Source organism: Camellia sinensis, chromosome 1, assembly GCF_055761805.1.
Source record: "Camellia sinensis isolate YWXY chromosome 1, ASM5576180v1, whole genome shotgun sequence".
Lineage (NCBI taxonomy): Eukaryota > Viridiplantae > Streptophyta > Magnoliopsida > Ericales > Theaceae > Camellia > Camellia sinensis.
Window position 1 is genome coordinate 33,072,971 of NC_138961.1, and position 23,019 is coordinate 33,095,989.

At 38.5% G+C, this 23,019-nt stretch overlaps 1 long non-coding RNA gene across 1 annotated transcript; it reads left to right on the forward strand.

Moving 5' to 3' along the window:
* The first annotated feature begins 8,271 nt into the window (after positions 1–8,271).
* LOC114277831 (uncharacterized) lies at positions 8,272–12,980 on the forward strand. The gene is made up of 2 exons (XR_014333797.1): positions 8,272–9,574; positions 9,727–12,980. It is a non-coding gene; the product is annotated as an uncharacterized LOC114277831 (long non-coding RNA).
* The last annotated feature ends 10,039 nt before the right edge of the window (positions 12,981–23,019 follow it).

The following is a 23,019-nucleotide window of genomic DNA, read 5'->3' on the forward strand; positions in this document are numbered from 1 at the left end:
CACGCAGTAAGCGCAGTGGTAATCTAAGAAGAAAAAGGGGAGGAAAGGGCTGTTTACTATGTAAGTAAAACCCTAGCCGATGCAGAAACAAGGTATTTACCCTTAGAGAAATTGGCGCTGGCCTTAGTAATGGCTTCAAAGAAATTGAACCATTACTTCCAGGCCTATAAAATTGTGGTGCTGACAGAACACCCCTTGAAGTCTTTGCTACAACAAGGAGACTTGACAGGAAGAATAGCTAGATGGGCAGTGGCCTTGGGACAGTATGACTTGGAGTACAGACCTAGAACAGCAATCAAAGGCCAAGTTTTGACCGACTTCGTGGCTGAGTTTACACCAGAATCCATCGTACATCGGGCTCCGTTGAGCAGAGGTGAACGATGTCCAAGCAAGCAAGGAGAATCCCATCCAAATGCAACAGAACAAAGCAAAGAGGAAAAACTCAGACCCTACAGCATTTATATTGGTGACTCATTTCGACTGTTCGTTGATGGGAGTTCAAACCGACAGAGAGCGGGGGCATGAGTAGTTCTAATATCTCCAGATGGGCAGATAATAGAACAATCGATTCGTTTAGGGTTCAAGGCCTCAAATAATGATGCAGAGTATGAAGCACTCATTGCAGGACTGAAACTAGCAACAGCAGTACAAGCAGATGAGGTAATAGTCTTTTGTGACTCACAAATCATAGTTAACCAAACAACAGGCGAGTTTGCAGCCCGAGATGAAAGGATATCGGCCTACGCAAAGGAGGTCATCAGGTTGTCGGCCTTGTTTCAGAACTGCCGACTACTTCAGGTAAGCCGAGATGATAACTGTCACGCTGATGCATTGGCCAACCTAGCTAGCACAGTACAACCTGGAAAAGCGAGGACAATAATGGTTGACTTCTTGTCGAGTCAAACCACTGACTACAGAGCGTGAAGCAATGTGTGTGGACATGGGACCAAGCTGGATGGATGCAATTGTAGCATTCCTAAAATAAGGGAAGCTGCCAAATAACCACAAAGAAGCACACAAGATCAGACTGAAGTCGGCAAGATTCAGTCTGACAGCGGAAGGACATCTCTACAGAAGATCCTTCACTGGACACCTTTTGAGGTGCGTACATCCTATACAAGTTGAAATTTTTTTATATGAAATTCATGAAGGAATTTGTGGAAGCCACGCTGGGGGCAGATCACTTGCCCATAGGGCCATTACCCAGGGGTATTGGTGGCCCTACATGCAGAAAGATGCAGAGGCCTATGTCAAGAAGTATGAAAAATGTCAAAGGTTTGCACCTCTAATACACCAACCAGTAGCAGACCTGAACCCAGTATCCAGCCCTTGGCCGTTTGCCGAATGGGGCATGGATCTCGTTGGGCAACTGGCCCAAGCAACTGGACAAAGGAAGTACCTGTTGGTAGCAACAGATTACTTCACCAAGTGGATAGAAGCTGAGCCCCTAGCCAAGATCCGAGATGTAGACGTGAATAACTTCTTATAGAGGAACATCATCACCAGATTTGGGATTTCGAGAGCAATAGTTGCTGATAATGGAACATAATTTGATAGCAAATTAATCAAGAACTTTTGTGCAAAGTTCAAGATCAAGAACTACTTTTCAACCCCAAGCTTTCCTCAAAGCAATGGACAAGCAGAAGCATCCAACAAAGTTATCCTAGATGGGATAAAGAAAAGGCTGCAGACAGCAAAAGGAAAGTGGGTGGATGAACTACCAAGTGTGCTCTGGGCATATCGGACTACGCCGAGAAGATCAATGGGGGAATCCCCCTTTGCCATGACCTATGGCACTGAAGCTGTCATTCCGCTTGAAGTCGGCATCCCTGGGATCAGAACCTAGGGAGTAGAGAACGGGACTAATAATGTACTCTTAGCCCGAGATCTGGACCTACTAGAAGAAAGAAGGGAGAGAGCTGCAATTCAGCTCGCAACCTACCAGCAGCAGCTTGCCAGAGCTTATAATAAAAAAGTCAACCCAAGGGAGTTCCAAATCGGCGACCTAGTCTTGAGAAAAGTCATCGGTAACAAGAAGGATCCCAGGGAGGGCAAGCTTGGCCCAAACTGGGAAGAACCCTACAGAATCACTTCGGTATTGGGCAATGGGGCATATCGGCTTGAAGATAATGAGAGCAAAGAGTTGCCAAGACCTTGGAATACTTGTAATCTGAAGTTTTTCTATCATTAGATGTTCCTTGTTGATTGCCGGCGTAATGAATGAAATTTTAGCAGAATTCTTCTATACTTGTGACTGATAAAGATACATAATGTTGTTTCTGGAATACATGCATAATGAGACCCCAAGTGGAACTTAGGTTCACATTAGGGGGCAGAGAGAAGAAATGATGTTTAACACTTGTTGAAACTTGAGAAAAGTTTACAAGTTGAAGTTAAACCGAAATGATGTTTAATACTTGTTGAAACTTGAGAAAAGTTTACAAGTTGAAGTTAAACCGAAATGATGTTTAACACTTGTTGAAACTTGAGAAAAGTTTACAAGTTGAAGTTAAACCGAAATGACGTTAAACACTTGTTGAAACTTGAGAAAAGTTTACAAGTTGAAGTTAAACCGAGATGATATTTAACACTTGTTGAAATTTGAAGTTGAAGTTAGATTGAGGTTAAACACTTGTTGAAATTTTATACAAAATTTACAAGTTGAAACCAAGGTCGCTCCAAGAAAGGTACTTGCCGAAGTAAATCGTCAGTTTGTATAACCGAGGTATGTCACCCCGAGAAGATTGCACAAGATTGAAGTATATATTAAAGATATATTCTAAGTATGAAAGTCATACAAGAAGCAATAAAGGGAAGACAAACATGCAAACATTCAAGAAAGAAGGAAGTTGTATTCATTAGAAGGCACATCGACCATACAAACAGTTTACATTGTCCCAAAAACAAAGAAGTACAAAGTGTAAAAAACAAAGGAAAAAGACATCAAAACTACGATTCCTTAGCATCATTAGCAGGCTGGGTCTGGATCTCGAAAGACTGCTGGGAGGACATCTCGGCCACCTTCTCGGTCGCAAGCTCAACATCAATCTCTTGAAGGGTCTGGTCAAGGCTCTTGTCGGCGAGAGGCACGTCCAATGATGCCTGCTCAGGGGTAGCCTCCTTGGGGACCTCCTCAACCTCCTCGTCTTGAGTCAAGTCTAGGACTTGCTCATTTTGAGGAAGAGACTTGGCCCCAGCAACGTCTTTTGACTTCCTCACCAAAACCTCCTTCTCGGACTCAGAGTCGTCATTGTCGGCGGGTTGGCTTGGAGTTAGGGGGAAAGGCAAAGGAAGGACATCGGCATTCCTGAGGGGGGAGTCCTTGGGGACATCAAGCCTTTTCAGCAAGGTCTTCCAGCCAAGGGTGAAGCCCCTGTTGCATGCCTACTTCACCTGCTTTTTGTAGTCTGCCGTAACATCGGCCACCCCCTCAGCATATGCCTTCTCGTTAGCGGCCTCGACTTCGGCCTCTTTGGTGGCCAGGGTGTCTTGAAGCTCCTTTTGGGCCTCAGCCATTTTGTCCTCGGCCTCTTTCAGCTGGGCTTGAAGGACTTTGTTTATCGCCTCAATAGCACCAACCTTTTCTTCGGCATCGTCCTTTTCTTTGATAGCGACCTGGGCCTAATCCTCCAAGGTCTTCATCTTTGACTGCAAGTTTTTATTAGTTTTCTGAAGACTGGAGACCTCCCTCTTCTTCTCCGCCGGCTTCTCCCGGTTCTGGAAAGATTGAACTGAGAAGGAATGCGCATGCTGAACGGCCTGAAACTGAACAAGACAAAAGATATTAGAAAAATTTCTAAGTACAAGAAAGAAAGAACAATCTCCTAATAAAGAGACTTACCTGAACAGAGTGTTGGAGCATCAGAGCATAGTTCTCATATTTGCTCACCTCGACGTTTCGGTCGAGATCGCCGGGAAGGAGCAGAGCGGTACTAAGGGCAACGGCGACATGAATGTCGTCGGTACTGTTGCTAGCCATAACTGGTTTATCCTCCAGTGTGATTTTGGGGGCCCAGGGGACATCATGCTTTTGAGACCCCGTGGTCATTGCAGAAGATGACCTCGACCTTTTTGATCTGATGGATTTAGATGGGTGTGTTTCAGCAAACCTCTTTTCGGGGACAAAGGCAGTCTTCTCGCTTTCAGCCAATTTGGAAATTGGCAAGGTGTCCTCAGTATCAACCTGAGTCACCTTTGCCTTTGGTTAAGCCTTTTTTATTCTTTTTTGCTTTAGTGGAGGTTAGGTTTGCGTTAGCTGAGCGTCAACATCAGAAGGGATGCTGGTTAAGAGGTCTTTTACAACTGCTTTCTGGCGACCCATCTCGGCAGGAAAAACAGTTCGTCGCCGATGTTGGCGCTGGGATATTGGGATCAGATAAGGAACCGAGGTTGACGGCTGCTCGGCTGGATCAGAGGTTGATCCTTGGTCTGTCCAAGATGTGGACACGACTTGTGGAATTGTGGCAAAAGGGGGGGAAAGGCTTTTCTTCTTTTTTTTTGGGATGTCAGGAAGAGCCGACTTATAAGTGGGGATGAAGTTGAGAAGCAAAGGGGCCTTCCGCTTGTGGACTGGCAAATTCAGTAGTTTCTTCAAGTCTTTGTTGGGAAAGAAAGACTGACGGAAGCCCTTTGGTGGCTGAGGAAGAGCTGCAAGAAAAATAGACATTAGAAACAAATAGAGTATCGAAGACTTTGAAACAAACAAGTAATATGGACACAGGGCTCTTACCATTGCCCTTTACAAAAACTGATCGAGGAAGAGGGTAAAGATGGAGGTCCTTGTCTGGAGCGAATTTCCAGTTCCCCGAGGTAATGAAGTAATCATCCCCAGCTCCCTTGTTGGAGTCTGGAAGGTCAACTACGATTTTGTATTCTGTGGACCTCAGCTTAAGGTAGTAAATATAGCCCGTATCTTTTTTGAGGCCACACATGGTGTAGCAATATTGGATGTCGGCTAAGGTAATCCTAGTATTTTCTTGTTTCGCTAAGGCAATTATACCGTTGATAACTCGATAGGAATTGATGGCAAGTTGCATAGGGTTCAACTTATAGTAATGAAGTATTTCACGAAAAATGGTGTCCAGTGGGAACCGAAGTCCGCACTCGATAAAGGCCACTACAGGGAAGGGCATAGAATCAGTGGTGGGCATGATGGAGTCGTCATCCCCAGCCAACCTCAGATGGATGTCGGCAGGGATGGAAACTCTCGCCTAAAGTATTCTAATTTTGTCGAGGTGTCTACCCTATGCTTCCACATACCCATGATATCGGCTTAACTGAACGGGTTGGATTTCAAAAGGGTGTGTTCCTGAAGGGCTTTATGGACCTCGGCTACAACTAGAAGATACACAAAATCTTTGGGGAATCGTTTCGATTTTCCCTAACAATTGTTTTGAGTTCTACAAACAAAATCCCAAGCCTAGATCTATGGAAACAGAGATTGAAGGCACAAATCTAGAAAACAGAAAAGTAAGAACGCACTTCAGAATTAAGAACAAAGATGGACTATCAAGCACATTGCAAATACGAAGGGCAATAGGCCAAGAATAGTGGCAGAAATTAACAAGAGTGTGAACAGTGTATATTCAAGAAGATGATTTGGGCAAAAACAAAATCATGAAGCAAACAAGTTCAAATATATGGTGGAATACAAAATGCAAGATGAAATATCATAAATATGAACAAGATTGCAAAGACAGTAGGTAAAACAGTAAAAATCAGTAAGGTAACAAGAGACTAAGACTGAGAGGAACAGTGACTTACCAGAACAAAGGAAGCCGGTGTTGAGTTCGCCGAAGTCAGGCGAACGACGGCAACGGAAAAAGAGTGGCAAAAGTCTCGCCGGAGGAGGTGAACAACAACGGTGGCAGAGCTTGAAAGCTTGAAAGAATGGAAGATTTGAAAAAGCTAGAGAGAGAGAGCCTCAGAAACGATAGGAAAAAGTGAAAAGATGGAAGAGGGGGAAACAAGTTTTGTCAAAACTTGAAACAACGGCAAAAAAAGGCCATTAATGCGCCTGGAACAACGAGTGCATCAGACGACGCATAAAAGCGCAAGACGACTTGCAAAACGCATACCGAGTACGATCCAGTAAAAGAAGGACACGTGGCTGAAATGGTTGAATTGTGATGCATGACAGCTCATATGCGTGAAGAATCTCTTGGAATTCTTGATCTTTAACAAGACATGTCAGCCTATAGTGATGAACTCGGCTTAAGCCGATGTACTGGCAAGAAGTACCGATATAGGTTCCATCACCTCAGAATGCTGAGGTAATAGAACCTAGGGGCAGTTGTGGGGATATATTTTCTGAGTCCCAACACGTGGCCAAGGTGACGCCGACGTGTCAGCCGAGGTGCCATGTAACCAGGTTATGACGCCGAGGTGATCTCGGCAAGGCCGGGGTTATCTTCGAGGATATCGAAATCTGAGATAAGCGGATAAGGGACAAGAGTCCTAGAATGGGAGAAGACTTCAGTTTGGGTAAAGATAAGACTCTTAGAGAGTTTATCCTAATCTTACTAGGAGTCCAAAATTAGCAGTAATCTTAAGTCCATTAGAGCTAGGCTCCTATTGGGACTAGGACTGGGTTAACTATAAAAGAAAGGCACCCCCATGGGTCTAAGGTGCGCAATGGATATTCTGAACAGTGAATTTAGCATTATTGATTATCTTTGAGAGATATACTGACTTGATCGTCGGAGTGCCCCCGGGTGGACGAACCACCGCTGGAATCTTCTCTTTCTGTTGCAGGTCAGCCAGGTGTCATCTATTCTGCCAGTATTCTCCAGCTGAATAACTAAGTTGGCAGTGTGATCGGAAAATCACTTACACACCTTCTTTTGCACTATCTACCCAAAGTGGTAAAGCCATCACTCGTGTGTTCCATAGGTTTGTCACCGATGTTGGCTCACTGGTGTCCACTTACAAGGCAACTGTGGTGACTCCACCAGGACTTGAGGTTGGGGTTGAGCCGAGTGTCCTTACATTCAAAGCTCTAGGGCAAAAGCAATGCTTCATCATGACAATCAGTGGCACCATAGAAAAAATTGTGCTGCCAAGTTCGTTGGTGTGGGATGATGGGGTGTATCAAGTGAGGAGCCCCACAGTCGCTTCTTCTTATTTAAGTTCTAATTAATATGTTTGCACTATAGTTCTCTACAATAATATGAATATGTTGTTTTTCACAAAATGAAAAAAGAAATAAATGGTGTAAACCGCACAAGTAATTCATCGGTTAAAGGAGCAAACCATGGTGCAAATGGTAAAATCAAATGTTTTGGATTCAACTTTCACTAGTGTTTTTAGACCTAACTGATACATTGTTTCGTGAGTTCATAACAATAAATAAATAAAGGCAAATTCCATTTTTAAGTCTAATTTTAGTTTACTCATTTTCTTTAAATTAGACATTAAAATTAACAAATTTGTAGCAAGTGTCAATCTCCTGAAATATACACACAATTTTTTTTTCAAATTAAAACAATAAGAACTGAAGTAAATTTGGTATTAAACTGTTTCTTGTATTTCTTGTTTATAACTTATATAAATCAGAAATAATTTAAATAAATTGGTTATTTTTTACCAGATAAAACTTAATTTGTTGCATTTTAATTAAAATAAATGAGATGTCGAATCATTTTTCACTTATTGAATTAATAAAAGTACGCCAATCACATGGCATTCCTCCTTCCTACTATAAAATGGCCTTAGACCATTCTGCTATTAACTCATAGGGCTGCTTTCTGAACAGCTTTAGGAATCAGGTGGGCCGTTTGGCCTGCTGCTACCAATTGCGGTTGGCCTTTGGGCTTGCCTATTTTTGGGAGCTCCTTTGGACCTACCTACTTTTGGTGGGTTTTTGGGCCTATTTAGTTTTGGTGGGCCTCTTCGTGACTAGTTTTGGTCAGCGTCTAGGCGGGCCTTCCAGTTTTAGTGAACCTTCGGCTTGCCTATTTTGGTGGACCTCTAGCACTGCCTAGTTGGGGGATTCTATTTACCCTCAAAAAGTCAATAAATATTTCAAAATTTTAAGTACACCTTGTTTGATTATTTAAAATTTTATTTTACTCTCATTGCACCTTATTATTTTTCTCAAATTAAGTAAATTCAAATAATAAATAATAAACAATAAAAAAAATTAAATTATTTCAAAAAATTTTTAATATAAAAAATAATTCTCAAATATAAAAATAAATAAAAAATAAAAAAACCCAAACTTATAAGCACATACGCATTATAAAACTTTTGAATAGCGGAAAAAAACTTTTACATTATAAAGATCTTTTTTCATTTCTTGTTATGGTATCAGAGCCATAGTAGCTCTCACAAGCAAGGTTCATCAATGGCTGTTTCACCATCTTCTTCAACCTCTATACCACCAAATCTTAGTTTACTCATCTCAAATTTCAATTCTCTAGTAATAGTAAAGCTTGATTCCTTCAATTTTCTTATCTAGAAAAATTAGTTTCAAAATGTGCTTAGAGCCACAGATTTGCTTGATTTTGTAACTGGAATGATTCTATGTCCAAAACCTCAGATCCTTGATGCATCTGGAACAGTAATTGCTAATCCAGAATTTACGAAGTGGAAAATCATAGATACACATTTGTTAAGTTGCATTACTACCACTCTCTCCTCCCTTGTGTTTTCAACTGTTCTCCATAACCAACATTGTGCTCAAGTATGGAGTGCTCTAGAGAAGAGATTTACCTCACTCTCTCGATCTCATATTCATCAATTACAGAATAAAATCCAATCAGTCTCAAAGAAAGGACTGTAAATGGAGGAGTATTTGAATCGGATCATAGATATTGCAAATCAACTCATTCTTGCCTCCGCCGCAGTTGAAGATGAAGATCCGGTTTTGTTAACACTCAATAGATTACTAGATGAGTACGAGGCATTGAAAACTACCATACAAGCTAGAGTAGAGGCCATTACTATGGAGGACTTGTGTTCATTGCTATGTTCTGAAGCAATATATGTGGAAAATAAAACTAAACATGCTCTTATCGATGATTTGCCAATGGCTTGTGCTGCAACTAAAGGATCGGAGTGTAGTTCTGCTTCATATCCTCAGTATACTAGAGGATACTCATATGGAAATTGAGGTAGATATCAATTTCATGGTACTAGAAAAGGAAGAGATAGAGCTAATGGAAGGTATACCAATCACAGTTTCAGACGTAGGTATGGAGGAAATTCAGGGAGATATGAAAGTAATTCTTCACATACTAGTTGTCAAATTTGTGAAGGTCATAATCATAGTGCTCTTGATTGCTGGTTTTGAATGAATCCAGTCTATCGGCCTTCTCAGGCTTCTTCTTCATCTCACTTTCAGTCCTTTCCTAATTTTGTACCACACAATCTAGGGCTTACTCTGTTACTGCAAATCAATCTTCTTCTAATCAGTCCTTTGCTCTATTTGAATCACCTACTCCTTGGTACATAGACTCAGCAGCTACTAATCATATCAAAAATGATTTGGCTAATCTCCAACTCTATTAAACTTACCAAGGCTCAGATCAAGTCACTATTGGTAATGGTCAAGTTGTTCCCATTCAACACATTGGTAAGGGATTGCTACCTACTCCTCAATACTCTTTTTGTCTCAATAATCTTCTTCATGTGCCTCATATTTCCTCTAATCTCTTATCTGTTCATCAACTAACTAAGGATAATAACTGTTTTGTTACTTTTGATTCTAACTCATTTGTGGTTTAGGACAAGCATACGAACAAGGTTATGCATCAAGGACCTAATATTCATGGACTCTATCACTTTGCTCTTTCATCCTCTTCCATGATTGCTTAGGCTCATGTTACTCAGGCACAATCACAAGTCTCTGTGTCTATTTGTCATCAAAGACTTGGTCACTCTTCTACTTTAAAACTTTATCATATTGTTCAACACTTGCCTGCTACATTTCACAATAAAGATTGTATTTCATTAGCTTGCACTTCTTGTAGTGTTGCTAAGATACATAGGCTGCCTTTCAAATTGTCTACTTCTACTGTTAATAAACCCTTTTCTCTTGTGTATAGTGATGTTTGGGGACCATTTCATGCTTATTTGCTTGGATATAAATACTATCTCTTGTTTGTTGACGATTTCACAAGGTTTATTTGGATTTATCCTATTTATGTTAAGTGTGAAATCTTTTCCACTTTTCTTGTGTTTAAAGCCTATGTTGAAAAACAATTTGACACATTCTTGAAAATTCTAAGGACTGATAATGGGACTGAGTTTGTTAATCATCAAATGGATAGTTATCTTGCTCAAAATGGTATTATTCATCATCTCACTTGTCCTTACACTCTAGAACAAAATGGCATAGCTGAAAGGAAACATCAACACATTGTTGAAACTGCCATTGTATTAATGTATTAGTCTTGCGTGCCTCTTGCATACTGGTTTGAAGCTCTAGTTACGGCCATGTTTCTTATAAATAAAATGCCTAGTTTGTCTCTTCACAATAAATCTCCTTTTCAGCTACTCTTCCATGTACTGGTTTGAAGCTCTAGTTACAGCCATGTTTCTTATAAATAAAATGCCTAGTTTGTCTCTTCACAATAAATCTCCTTTTCAGCTACTCTTCCATGTTATACCAGATTATGTATTTTTTTAAGGTGTTTGGTTGCCAATGTTTTCTTTGGCTTCGGCCTTATATTGATCATAAACTTCAACCAAGATCTTCTCCTTGTGTTTTCTTAGGCTATCATCCTTCAACTAAAGGATACAGGTGTTTGGATCCCTCAAATGGAAAAATTTATTTGTCAAGACATGTCTTGTTCAATGAGTCTTGCTTCCCATTTGCTACTTATACACCTAGTTCTCCTACTGTACCTACTCTTACATTCTTTTTCTGGTCTAATTCTCAGTCTGCAGTCTCTCCATCACCTATACTTGCCTCTTGTCCATCACTCTCTCCAATAGTCCCTATATCTGACCATTCTATAGCACCTGTTGCTTCTTCCTCTCAACTTGTAATTTCTGTTCCTGCGGTACCTGACTTAGCTACAGTTCCTACTTCTTCTTATATTCCTATTGAGTCTATCTCTATTCACCTACCATTCCTTCATTTCACTTTTCTTCAATTAACACTCATCCTATGACTGCTAGGTCTAAAGCCTCTACCAGTTCCTTCTTGTCATCTTACTCACACTCCTCCAGTGGATCTTTCTTATACTGAGCCTCAGACTGCTACTCAAGCTTTAACCTCTCATCTTTGGGTTAATGCCATGAATGAAGAATTTCAGGCTTTACATAAACAAGGCACTTGGACTCTTGTTCCTCCCCCTTCTACCAATCCACCATTGGTTGTAAGTGAGTGTTTCATATTAAAAAGAATTCTGATGGCACCATTGTTAGATACAAGGCTAGGTTAGTTGTTAAGGGTTATTTGCAACAAAAAGGTGTGAATTATGATAAAACTTTTAGTCTTGTTGCTAAGCAACCCACTATCTGAATTCTCTTGTGTCCTGCTCTTCAACATTTGTGGCCTCTCAAGCAGTTGAACATATCCAATTCCTTCTTACATGGAAAATTGGATGGAGAAGTCTATATGGTGCAACCTCAGGGCTTTGTTGATTCCAACTTTACTCATCATATGTGCAAACTGAACAAACCCTTGTATGGCCTCAAGCAATCTCCTAGGGCTTGGTATTCAACCTTCTTCTCTTTCTTACTTACTCAAGCTCTCAGTCATAGCTATTCTAATCCTTTTTTCTTTGTCAAGGAGACATCTAGTAGTATCACTATTCTTCTCATCTGTGTAGATGATATTTTTCTTACTGGAAGTTATCCTAGTTTGATTCAAGCCTTACTTGCTCAGATGCATGTGGCATTTTCCATGAAGGAACTAGGAGATGTCTCCTATTTTTTGGGGATCTCAGTCCAATCCCATTCCACTGGTTATTTTTATCTCAGCAAAAGTATGCTCAAGAGCTGCTACATAAAGCTAGCATGGATCATTGTAAGCCCTACTCCACACCAATAACTCTTAAATCTTATGCTGTTTTTTCCTCCACTGATGAGCTTCCTTATGCTCAGCCTTGCTTTTATAGAAACTTAGTTGGTACATTACAGTACTTAACCATTATTAGGCCTGGCATTGCCTTTACAGTCAATCAGGCTTGTCAACATATTCAAGCTCCAACCAATGCCCATTTTGCACTAGTTAAACGCCTGCTGAGATATATTCAAGGAACTGTTTCTCATGGTCTTATTTTCAGACAAGGGTCCTATGATCTTCATGCTTTCACTAATTCCAATTAGGTAGGGGAGTGCAAGGACAGAAGGTCCACCTCTAGGTTTTGCATTTATCTAGGCCCTAATTTCATCTCTTGGTCTGCCAAGAAGCAACCCACAGTCTCAAGATCTTCCATTGAAGCTGAATATAGGTCTATGGCTCACACTACAGTAGAAATTTGTTGGATTCAAACAATTGCTTAAAGATTTATCCGTTCCTTCTTCCTCGGTGCCTGTGTTATGATGACAATATATCTGCCATGGCCTTAGCTTCCAATCCAGTGTTCCATTCTAAGTCCAAACACATAGATGTGGACTATCATTTCATACGAGAAAGAGTGGTTTCTAAGCAAATCTCTTTCCCTTATACTGCTACTAATGATTAGATTACTGATATATTTACTAAGCCCCTCACTTCCTTTCGGTTTCTTTATCTCAAATCCAAACTTTTAGTGCTACCCAACCCCATCATCTTGAGGGGGGATAATAAGACTATGAAGCCATTGTAGCATTATCAACAATTGAAGCCTCGGTCTCAGCAGTTGAAGCCTTAGCTTAGTGTATCAAGTATAGCTGTAAATAGATATAAATATCAAAGTTGTAGTAGTGGTGGTTAGGATGGATGAGTTAGAGTTTGTTATAACAAACTCCTAGCCAACTCTTGTATCAAGTATAAATAGGTGTATGATTGATTGTAACATCTATCAAAAATAAAAGATTTTTTCTCATTTCTTGTTAAAAAGGTATAATTTATTAAAATAAGGATTGTATATTTTTTTATCATATTGTACACAATTGTATTATTTAATTTTCACTTAGTATTTTTAAAAGGAGATAATATATTTTTTGTTCATTATAATGAGAGTATGTCTTAGTGATGCATGCGCACTTCAACAATTTTTTTTGTCATTTTTTTCGTAATTGACACAGCACATTTACAGTATGTGTTGCATCACAAGATATACACACTATAATATGAAAATCTAGGCTTCGCCAAAATGTAATAAAAAAATGCTACTGTTTCAAAAAGAATCATTCAGATTTTTTTTGGGTATTATAATTTTGTGGTGAACATTAAATTGGTATTGCGTGGGTCTGGGTATAAAATTAATCTGAGTTATAGATTGATATTTCTACATAAAATTCAAAATAAAAATTTCGGGATTATAACATTAGTGAAACCTTATTATTGTTTCAATATAGCTTAAGCCTACTATACTTTGTTACTTTTATTTATTTATATACAGAATCAAACACTGAATATATATATATATATATATATGAAATGATATTATTTATTTATTTATTTAGTGGGATAAAAAAAATTACAAAATACTTTGGCGTAAGTGATTCTACAATGGAGTGTAGATGAAAAGTCATGGGCTGTGTTTGTATAAAAACAAATTTTCTGTACCACTATGATATAATTCCCCCTTAATTTTTTTTTTCGACCAGCAAAAAACTTTATTGATAACCACAAAGTAAAACAAGGTGACACGAAGTGATACATCAATCAAGAGAGGGGTTAGTGCTAAAGCATCATACCCAATGTGTTAATCCCAACTAGGTTGGCACTCATACATGAGCTCAATCATATGCTAGCACAAAACCAAGGTTGATAAGTCACCAACCAAAACAGAGCCACTAAAAACAAACTGAAAAATGCACCTAAGCAGCACACTGCAACTGCATATGATAGCAAAAACCAGCAACAACAGAAACAGGACTACACACACAGCAGCAACAGGACTTGACAGCAAAAACCAACATAGGGCTTCCCAATAAAGGCTACTACAATTCCACAGTAGTGCCAAAGCAATAACAAAGGCATGCACCCTTCACCTCAAGCAATGTCTGACCCGTTGAAGATTATTAACAAGATCATGCACTGTGTAATGCACGCTTCGTAAACTGTTCTTAGCCCAAAACACTATCCTTGTCTTCACAATGTCCTCCAAATCGGCAAAATTAGAATGTTCACCACTAAACAATATATCATTCCTCAACTTCCAAATCGACCAAAATAATACTAATGGCACAATTTTCCACACCTTCATCTCTGTTTTCTTAAACGAAGCCCCTGCCCACCAATGTAACAAAGCCTCAACAGACCCAGGGATTACCCACCACAAATCCCACCAGCTTATAATTCGAGACCAGACTCTCCAAATCAGTGGGCAATGTAATAGAACATGGTTTACACTTTCAATTTACTTTTTATAGAAGACACACTGTGTGCTAGCATTTGCACCCAACACCCCAATTTTTTGCAGGAAATCTGAAGTTTTCACCATTTCCCTCCACGCTAACCAGCTAAAGAATTGGATTTTGGGAGGGGCTATATTTTGCCACAACTCTTTCATGACATCCAACTTCGGTCCTTTTGCTCCTTAGAACCATTTCCAAACTGATTGCACTGAAAATTGGCCTGATTGATCAACCTCCCACCTCAAACAGTCATCTAGATTCCCCTTGATTATAGGTACTACATTCAGTCACTCGCATAACCTGTTAACCTCCACTTCTTCACATGCTCGCAGCCCTCTTCTAAATACCAAATCCCATTCCCCTTTCATTTTCCACAGATAAACTAAACAATCTTGGAAACTCCTCACAGAGCTGACAACTATTCCACCACATATCAGTCTAGAAGTGAATTCTTTCTCCATTTCCCACCTTTATATTTTCATTTTCCAAATAAAAGTCAAGCACCTGAGGGTTATCCTTCGCAATACTTAGAATACCCTGCCAAAGTGGAGACAAATTGCCTACTTTACCAACATCAAGCCACCACCCACCACCACATCTCCCATATTTGCTGCAGATTACAACCCTCCACAAGGCTTTATCTTCAACACCATATCCCCACCACCATTTTAGCAATAAACAAACATTCATTTCACTGATACTTCTAATCCCTAACCCTCCTTGATTTTTAGGTTTAGTCAGGTCCTGCCATCTCACCAAATGTACTTTCCTCCTAACATCATTGCTTTCCTAGAGAAACATAGCCTGCAATTTGTCAATTGTCTTCACTACACCCTTAGACATCTTAAATATAGATATATAATATGATGGTAAACAAGCCACAACTGACTTAATCGAAGTTAGTCTTCATGCAAAAGACAACCCCTTCATCTTCCAAAGAGACAGCCTCTTCCTTACTTTATCAACCAGAGGCTGCCATGTGGACTTCCTCCTAGGATTGGCTCCTAAAGGTAAGACCAGATACATTAAAAGCAGCTTCTTGCTTTGACAATTTAACTCACCTGCAAAAGCCTTCACCTCACTATCAGAGATGTTCACTCCACACACTACACTTTTGTGAAAGTTTATCTTTAAGCCAGACATCACTTCAAAGAACCTTAATATCCTTTTGATCAATAGCAGCTCCTTTGTTTCGGCCTCATAGAAAATTATTGTGTCGTCTACAAACTGCAAATGTGAGATACTAAAGCCATTAGACCCCACCGAGGCTCCTTTAACCAACCCCAACATCTTAGCTCTATTTAGCAGCAAATTTAACCCCTCAACCACAAGATTGAATAAGAAGGGTGAGAGTGGATCAACCTGATTTAACCCTCTTTGCTGTGAAAACTCTTCAATGGGTGACCCATTTACCAAAACTGATATTCTAGATGAGGATAAACCTTCCTTGATCCACCCTACCCATTTTTCTCCAAATCCAAAATTAGACACCATTGAAAACAAGAACTCCCAATTCACCGAGTCATACGCCTTCTCAAAGTCAAGCTCAAATATCACCCATTTTTGCTTTGTTGATTTCCACCACTCAATAACCTCATTGGCAATCAAAACTCCATCTAAAATACACCTTCCTCCAATAAATATTGTATGAACCTCACTAACCAGCCTAGGCAAAACCTTCTTCATTCTCCTAGATAAAACTTTAGCTAGAATTTTGTGCAGTGAACCTGCCAAACTAATTGGCCTGTAATCCACCAAATCTACTGGATTGTCCTTCTTAGGAATTAATGTTATAAATGAACTATTAATCCCTTTAACCAACTTACCTTTGATGTGAAATTCATGCAGGAACTGGAGGATCTCACATCTCTTCACCTCCCAATTCTTCTAAATACAATAAAGATTGAATCCATCAAGCCCTGGAGCTTTATTCCCATCACAGTCCTTCACAGCTGCCCACACTTCTTCCATTGTAAACTCTGCTACTAACTCTCTCTTTGCCTCATCATCCCCAATGGTAAGAAAAGGGCCATCCAGCTTTGGTCTATTTTTTTACACATCATAATACAGTTTTCTAAAATGCTCAACCACTACTTGTTTCACCCTTTCTAGTTCCTCAATAACTTCCCTATTCTCAACAACTGTATCAATTAAATTCTTTCCTTGTCTCCTCTTAACCATCACATGAAAGAATCTAGTATTCTTATCCCCATCGTGAGCCTATTTCACTCTAGATTTCTGTTGCCATATCCATTCTAACCTCTTATTCAGCTTCTATACCAAACTTCTTAACTCTCTTCTTCTATCAATTTTGGTATCTAGAAGTGTCCCATCTTTAGCTTTTAAGTCAATCTCATGGAGCTCCTCCTCTACAGATTTTAGCTGATGCTCAACATTTCCAAAGACCTTTACGTTCCATTTCTTCAATGCCATCTTCAGATTTGCTAATTTTTCTTTCAGCCTAAAGCCAGCCCATCCATAAGTCTCTATCTCTGACCAAGATTTCTTGACCATAGACATAAAATTAGAGTGCAAACTCCTTGCATTTAGGAACCTAAAAGGTCTAGGACCCCAATTTGTTTCATCATCCATCAACACCAATGGACAGTGGTCAGAAATACTCCTTGAAAGGCCCCATTGCTTAAGGCTAAACGTTTCTAGCCACAGAGAATCCAATAAAAACCTATCAATTCTACTCCATCTATCACCTTCTACTGAATTACACCATGTAAAGCCCCTCTCTAGTAGTGGCAAATCTACTAGCTCTTGATAAACTCATTACATTTAATCATTCCCTTTTCCCTCCTCAAGCAACCCCTTCTTTCATTCAAAAATCAAATTCATTAAAATCTCTACCAATACACCAAGGTTTGTGAAAAGATGACTTCAGCCTACCCGATACTTCCCATATGAACGATTACACACTCAAATGATTGCTTAAAAATACCTAATAGAAGTAAAAAATCCCGCGTACTGCAGCACTCTGAAATCTTGAAGACACCAGGATTCCGCACACATAGCAAGCCCTGCATTTCCCACCGAATCCACTGCCAAAAACTACATAGAATCAAAAGGCCACATTGACTTCACAAATATTTCATCAAGATTGGTTTTCTTAGTTTCTTGTAACATCAACATATCCAAATTTTTATCCCTAGCTTAGCTTCATAATTTTACCCCTTTTATCTTTCCTCTCCAACCCCCTTACATTCCATGACATAATCTTTATTGGAAAACTTGAAACTACTCCTGAGACCCCCTTGTCACCCATCTCAAACAGGGTCTGCCCTCAGCCCACCCCCTATCTTTTCCTTGTCGTGAACCTCTATTTCCACAATCCGATTCACAGCTTCCTCCTCCTTCCCCTTGCAATTCATCCCCAACAACTTACCCAGCTGAACTATATCACGAACTTCCTTCAGTAACGCATCTTTTCTACTAGGACCACTTGTCTGAGGTAATGATAATGCAGCTGCAATAGCAGCAACTCTACAGATGGCCCCTCTAGAAAAATAGCTCGAACGCAACATGCCCTTCTAATTATTCTTTCTCTGCATATACTTTTTCACTCCAGTAGCTCTCTGCCCTCTGTTGCCCACTTCTCTCTTCCTTGATAATACACCTTTACTCTTTCTATCATAGTCCAACTGTTTAGAACATGACCCAATACACCCAGACAGTGGACTACATGCTTCCTGCCCCCAATGAATCGATAGTTCTAAATCGCGGTATCGGGTAATGTAACGGTATCGATCGCAGAGTATCAGTATCGGTAGTATCGGCCGTTATGTATCGGGAATCGGGTGTCACGACCGTGAAATTTTAAAAATCATTAGCAATCCTCTAAAACTCAATTTTATACATTTTTTGGACTCTTTTAGCCTTAATTTGTTACATTTTAATCAAAATTTTGGTATGTATGAATACTTTTGACTCATTTTCAACTAAATAATATATATTTATTTTAGTCTCAATTATAAATTTTAATTATCTACAATTTAAAAAAAATCCACAGCAGTACACCACCTAGTAGACCCATGAGTTGGTTAAAGAAACACATGGGCCCAGATTACTCAAAACAACCCACTATCTTCACCAAAATGTCTTGGCCCAAAACTATGAATATACATTTATATAAAATATAAATAAAAAATATATACACTGCACCCCATGTCTGTATCATACCTAGCTTCTTGTAGCCTCAAAGCTGCGCTCAACGGCTCACGACCAGAGAAGCATTCTGAAGCACGTCGAAAGCCACCGAAGGACAACACGATCTCCTCATGAACCTCAAAGCAGCACTCTCACTTTAGCGAAGACTAGCAATCCAAAACCAAAAACAGCATCGGAGCCACGAGCAGTTTTCTGCGCTGATTTTCAGCCGTACCGGCGACAACCGGCCTGTATCGCCCTGTGTATCCGATTCAGGCCGCTATGTACCGGGACTCGACCGCTATGGCTGCGAATTTCATTCTCCCCGCTATACCGGTCTATATCCGAACCGGTGGTCTGATTTTTCGATACAAATCGGCCGGTACGATACGTACCGGCCGATATTTAGAACTATGACTGAAACCCTCCTTTGGGGCTCACTAAGGACTACCTCTAAATTGATACTGGGCCTATCTTTATCAAGCCCACTAACACTTCTTAAGAAGCCTTTAGTTACAACGGTATCATTCATCCCATGCATGCTACCTATCTCTTCCAACCACAACTTTTTCACTCCCTCCACTTCCATCTCTTTAATGCAGCCACCACTGGTTGATATCCTCAACTCCATGTCAGTGTTCTTAACCACTGATTCCAATATACTATCATCACATGTTCCTTCACCATGCAGATCCTCAGAGCTTTTGTCCACCTTACTATGATTTGCCCCTGTGTCCAGGTCCTTGCTTACCACATGGTCCTCCACACCCACTTCACCACCTAGTTTTACCTCCTCCCCCGTACCACCATCCCTCCGATTACCTCCATTGATAGAGATCTGGCCCACTTCCTCAATGGTGCCTTTCTTAGTGTCTCTACTCATACTACTATAGCTTAACTCATGCAGTGGAATTTCCATTGCCTCACAAACCCGAACTGTGTTGGAAAAAATGGTTTTATATAGGCATATTTTTTAACCCAATTTGGGTAGACCCCAAACGTCTTTTGGGGTGGGTCCGAAGAGGTGAAGTGGTGAAGACGGAACGTCAAAACCATTTATGAGTGAATGGAAAGATGACGTCGTTTTCGGATTTAACATTATTTTTTTTTTAGATAAAATTCTTTTGAATTTTTTCAATAAAAATTAATGTGGGAATTTAATTTAATTCTAAATTCAAATTTTGAGTTCCTAAGTGGTTTCTTAAAATGTGTAATTTTAGAATTTAATTTAATTCTTAGATTCCTAAGTGGTTTTCTAAAATTTGTACCTTTTCAGAATTTTATTAAACTATTCAATTTGTTTAATATATATATATATATATATATATTCAAATGGTTTAATATATATATATATATATATATATATTCATATAGTTTATGTAATAAATTTGGAGCAGTTGCACTAACGGTCAAACCACCATTCAATTATTGAGTGCATTGATTAATGTTTGGTGTGCACCTTTTCACTTATAAAGTGGTGCCTGTTCGGACCAATTTTTGGTTGCCTATAAATACAAATTTTTCCAGCAGTTCTAGGATCCGGAAATTAGTGATAATTTGTTCCTTTTTGTTTGTCTAGATTTTATCTTTCATTTTGATCTTCATTCTAGTTTAGGGAAAATTAAAGAGAGTATTAGAACACAAGGTTTGGTTCGCCGAACAAATTTATTTGAAGTGCTTCTATAAATTTGTGAAGATCATTGTATCCTGGGAGATAGACGCCATTCAACCGTAAGCACCGTAGCGGGGCGAATCTGTCTTAAGGACAGAGTGTCACACACTCGACTTGGTCTTAATTTTATTTGGGTTCGATAAATAAATCTGGTATGTTATTTATTTGTTTTGTTTGAATTTATTTCAAGATTTATTTTATTTTCACAGAAGATTGTTCCAACAAACTGGAACCAAGTATTCGTTGCATGTCAAATTGATGACCTTATTAATATTCTCCATGGAGTTTGTAATCACTCTAACTCTTCCATACTGGAATGAATTCATCCTTGTGGTGCTATCATCTAACTGCACAACAACTTCACCCCATACTCTGCCAATACTTTTGAATGTATTCACACTCCATAAATTTAATGGGACACCAAAACAGTAAATCTAAACACATCTCTCCAGATCCTCATAAACCCCACGTCTTCACTCTGAAACTGAATCACACCACTCATACACCCATTCTTATAAGCTTACAATCCCCTCCTTAAGTGCAAGTACTAAGCTAAATGTCAAAACTGCTAATCTTTCACCTCCTTCACAGACAAGAACCTCTTTCATTCCTCTTCTACTAACCTCCTCCTTCAAGTCATGAAATGAGAAGAAAGTTTTAAGCTTCACAATTACACTGTCGCCCAACCACCCATTTCTTTCTTCTTTCACCATAATTGTGATATCATCCATCCCCTGCTCCTCTCTTCCTAATACTACATCAGCGTTTGATTTTTGACCCATTCTTTCCTTCCTTGATTGCATAGGACACTTCTCCTTCGCAATTGCCAAAGATGGCTTCAGTCCCAGATGATTCCTCTGCACAGTCATCTTAACTTCCTCCTTCTTCCCAATCCTATTAAATTCTGCCATCTTCACTTTCAATCTCTTTTCCTTGCACCAGATTCCATTCGTCTTTTGAACTGCCATTTCTGTCGATACTGGACAGTTGTACCGGACGAACCCAAATCTTGAACCCGTTGCTTTCCTTTTTTTCACCGGAATCAACACATCCTTTACCACTCCAAAATGGATGAAAAGATTGAACAGGCCCTTTGGATTCATCATCTCTAGGACCTTATCAACAAATATCGTTACTAATCCACTCGCCATTGATGCCCTCTGTAATCCACCTCCTCCTCTCTTCCTCAGCACCGGCTTCCAACCTCGTCCTCCTCTGTCTTCCATTAAATAATTTATGTTTAGTAGTCGTGGTTTTGCTGGTAATAGAGTTATTTTGGAAAGTAGATTAAAAATTAATTTTTTTTTGATTTTTTATAATTATTTTTTAAAAAACGTGTAAAAAGTAGAAAGGTAATGTAATTAAAAAAAGATTAAAAATCAAAAAATTTACTTTTAACCCCTTGTCAAAAGAGATCATAGATTGAGAGAAAAATTATCAGATACTCTCCTAATATTTGGGTGTTTGGAAACTTTATGTATTAGTTAAAAGGGGTTATTACTTGACAGTGTTACAGTGGTATTAGGAAAAAAAAAATATAAATTCAAGAAAAAATTTATAAATTTAATTATTAATATACATAGATTTTCTCCTTAATTTGTAATTTTTTTTTTCACACCCCATTGATGTGATATTTTTCCTAATTAAAAAAGTTATCATTTTTTTAAATTTTTTTTAATGATTTTATTTTTAAAATTATCTTAAACTTTTTTACTTATCAAATTGATACAAGAGATAAATTATAAATTATATAGTAATTTGTTCTAAAATTTAACAATTGAAACTTGATGTGCATAAATTATAAACTACATAGTAATTTGTTCTAAAATTTAGTTAGTTATATTGCTACAATAATATAATATGAGATTTTCACTAATTGATAATATTATTGCCTAATATAATCTTACATTCAACATTTACTTGTATTAACCAATCGGGTTAACTTGTTGGCTAAAATCCTTATAGCAATTCCATTCAAACCATCAATCTTAGAGATGTCAAAATTTTTTAAAGACTTAGGTGGCAAATTGACATATGTCAATTTGACATGGAAGCTATCTACCTAATATGTCATCTATTATTCTATTATTTTTAAAATTTGAATTGTTTTATTTTACTAATTAAAATAAATTTATTTTTAAAAGAGGTTTGATGCCATTTAAATAGTATTTTATTTTTTTAAAATTCTATATTTATAAAATAATTTTTTAGCAAAATTCGAATTTTTTATCCATTGCTACTTAAACTTCTTTTTTTTTTAATTTGGTGAAAAAAGAAAATTACAATACATATTTTTAAAAAAAAAATGACAATACATAAATATCATTATAAATGACATGCTACGATTGCCCCTGAAAATGTTATAGTGTGAATGATTAAAAAAATATTTTGCTCAACTCCAAATTTATAGATGATAAAATAAAATAAAAAATAATTAAAAAATATTTTATTTACAATAGTAATTGTCGTACATGACAACACATGTTAGTTTTCAAATAATAGCAATGATTCAAAGCACTAATTTTGTTACTCTAATGGAACACTAATGACATGGTAAGGAGAAAAGAAAAAAAAAAAAAAAACAAACAAACAAACAAAACCAAAACATCATATCACAATAGGTGAGGCCCACTACCAGCTCATTAGAGCTGGCTTTAGAGCTCAAAAATTAGAACTCCAAAGCATTTTTCTTCAAATAATATTAACCGTTGGTAGAAAAAAACCCGCATGACGTG